At 29.4% G+C, this 3,286-nt stretch overlaps 1 long non-coding RNA gene across 1 annotated transcript; it reads left to right on the top strand.

Annotated features, from left to right (window-relative positions):
- The first annotated feature begins 1,171 nt into the window (after positions 1 to 1,171).
- On the top strand, positions 1,172 to 1,708 carry LOC111038984. The gene is made up of 2 exons (XR_002605048.1): positions 1,172 to 1,365; positions 1,530 to 1,708. It is a non-coding gene; the product is annotated as an uncharacterized LOC111038984 (long non-coding RNA).
- The last annotated feature ends 1,578 nt before the right edge of the window (positions 1,709 to 3,286 follow it).

Consider the following 3,286-nt stretch of genomic DNA (forward strand, 5'->3'; position numbering starts at 1 on the left):
TTATTTTGAGTTAGAAGTTAATAAAAATGTTTTTTTATATCTAAGATTTTGAATGCAAAATTCCTTATAAATATTTGTCTACCTTAACCAAAAGAAAAAATATCTACCGGCGAGTCAAACTAAATTTTTATAAGCGTTTGAAGTTGACATTTTTTACATCATTAGAATTCAAACCATTTCTCATATAGCGATTTACTTATTTTGTTATATTTCAAACACGAATAATTGCAGATAGGTTATTGAAATGTACACCATATAATGTTTATAATATTTGTTACGCTCTCTCGTTAGCAGTGGTGTATTGGTAAATAATAAATATATTTATGGGTATACGCACTAATAAAATTTGTATGTAGGTAGGTACTCTAAAAATATTTTTTATCGCTACGCTCGGAACAACTAACTTCAGTTTTTAAATCTTTTTATTATCAAATATTTCATTTTGGTAAAAGAAACCTTAACTTACAATATGTGTTACCTATATATTTACTATACATAATTATTAATTATATTACCTATAGGTACAGTATACGGGCATACGGCTATACTGAATATAGTGAATAAAATAATATTATACATAATATATTACCTATTAACCTATATTGGCTATTACTTATATAGTAATAACTAATAGTTATATTATATGTTTTTTTCATTAAAATGTATAATAGATAACATTATATCTACTACATTATTCTTATTAGAATTTAGTAAACCACATGATACATTGATACCAAATAGAATTTAACTGAGCATAACATATATATATATATATATATATATAAAATAAAATAAATAATTTTGGGGGTCGTGGATTAAAAAAGGTTGTGCACAACGACTGTTGTGTGGCATGGTTCATTGCTGTAGCCTGTAATGAGCCGATTGAAGGACCTTGAACTGTACTTGCAGTTGCAACTTTGCAAGTGAGAAACGCGAGCGATGGACATTGGACGTGCACACTGAATGACCGATAAACCCAGACTGAAATATAATATTGCATATATTATATTCTGTGAAAATGCAATATTACAACCATTATTTTAAATTATTTTTTACTACGTATTATTTTTATAGATAATATTTGGAATTTCAGATTATTAATTTTTTATAATATTAATTTGTACAAGATAGACTATGATATTATATCAAAATTTAACACCATCCGCATTACAGTGACCCACTTGTAACCTACTGTACAGTGTACAGCTGAGCGACATCCACTCAACCGTTTTTTATTGCACCGTTTTATTGTCGTAATAATTTTTATTGAATGTGCTTGTGAGTTTATAATATGAAGATTAAACAACGCGTTATCGCATGCCGCAACGTCGGCTACCGCCGTGATTTTGTCTTGTAGTTTGTACCGTAAGTTGTCTCGGCAATACCGATTTGCAGAAATTCTTTTTTTAATTTTTTTTGTGTGTACGAATAGCCACATCTTTATGCGATTATATCTATTTGTGTTATATTCATGTTTTATGCTCACTAATCGCCTATAATGTGTAATTTATATTAGCTTTATCGTTTAGATTCCGTTCTATCAGCCGTGTGTACTAATCGCCGCGGAATATGTATTTTAGTGATTATCATTTTATCTTGTGTGCTCCAATCGCTACCTTGGAACCGTTGTTATTGTATTTTTGCTGCTATCAATATTGAATTAAAGGTGTAGCGGTTGGCCATCAGAGGCTCAGAGCACCGACGTACTGTGAGTTTTTATTTATTATTATTTATTATTATTTGTTGAGCTAGAACGACTATATTATTATAATATTATTTTGTATATTTTGTACATTTTGATTACTTTAAATCACTTATTAATTATTATACAACAACACAATCGCCCAAACCCGTATATTACCATTTTTTATTAGTTTTAATTGCAAACATACCTACAATCATACACATTTATACACAAATACACATTCACTTCACACATTCACACCTATTACACAACGTAGCACTACGTAGCTACTAGCTTGACAGTATTTGTCCGGCAATCCCGATCAATGGCGTACCAATAAGGTGGAATGACGGGCAAGTACCACGGGGGCACGGGCCCAGGGCCCCAGAAGACCGGGGAGTGCCCTTCAAAAAATTTTAAACGGAAAAAAAGTCCGAGAAAAAATTATTTAAATATAAATTAGTTATTAAATTAAAATAAAATTAGTTCCTAAAAAAATATATTATATATATTTTATTAAGTTTATTTTTTTTTCAAATAATATGTTTTAAAAACGTTGTATGTCTACTACATGGAGACAGGTTTATACACAATGATATAACATTTAAAAGGAAAGAAAATACTTTGGAACACCGTCTTCAAATATTATGTCAACGATATGCAGATAACGAACCAGTCGAATTGATATTACAAAATATATCACACTGTTTACGAAAAAGGAGTAGGGAGTAGTATCGATAATGGTCTGGTTATAATAATGATAAATAATAAAAAAATTTTTGATGATAATTTATCATTGATAAATAATGCATAATTAATAATTATGTATTCTAATTTAAAAAATAGTATTATTTTTAAATGATTTTTTCTGGGAATTTTTTTCCGTTTATTCGGACTTTTTTTCCCGGATTTTTTTTCCTAATATTTCAAAAAGTGTGGTGGTTTAAAAAAAAAAACAGATAACCGTTACACAGAATTTTTAGTTATTAATAAAACTAAGTTCTATAGTAAAATTAAATCACTTTAAAGTAAAATAAATGAGGTCCGTTACATTAGCACCACCATATTTGAAAATCCGAAATAAAATTATGCCAACGATTGTTATTCCATTTGTACACATTTGTAATCCTAATATAAACATTTATAAACCAACCCAAATGCCCCAAAAAATCACATTTCCGCGGTGGTGCTAATGTAACGTTACACCAGCACCACACTTTTTGTACAGTCAAGTTATCAGCCCCGAAATGGTACCAACGATTGTTATTCCATTTGTACACATTTGTAATCCTAATATAAACATTTGTACACTAACACAAATGCCCCAAGATTAAGTTTAAAACAGCAAAGTTTACACATCATGAGAAAAAAAATTTCTTCATTATAAAAAAAATTATATATATTCTGTTACTATATTTAAATAGCTTAATATCATTATAATAATATGTACTAGGTATCGACTTTGAAGTAGTTATAATAATCGTTGAAGCATGTTGAATGCATTCAGTATTACAGTCCCGAAACGTATTCTGAGTGCAAGGACTGGACGGTGTCACTAGTTCCCGAATGCGGGAAGGGTTACCATCCGGGTTTTGATTTACA

This window comes from Myzus persicae, unplaced genomic scaffold, assembly GCF_001856785.1.
Source record: "Myzus persicae strain clone G006 unplaced genomic scaffold, MPER_G0061.0, whole genome shotgun sequence".
Classification (NCBI taxonomy): Eukaryota; Metazoa; Arthropoda; class Insecta; order Hemiptera; family Aphididae; genus Myzus; species Myzus persicae.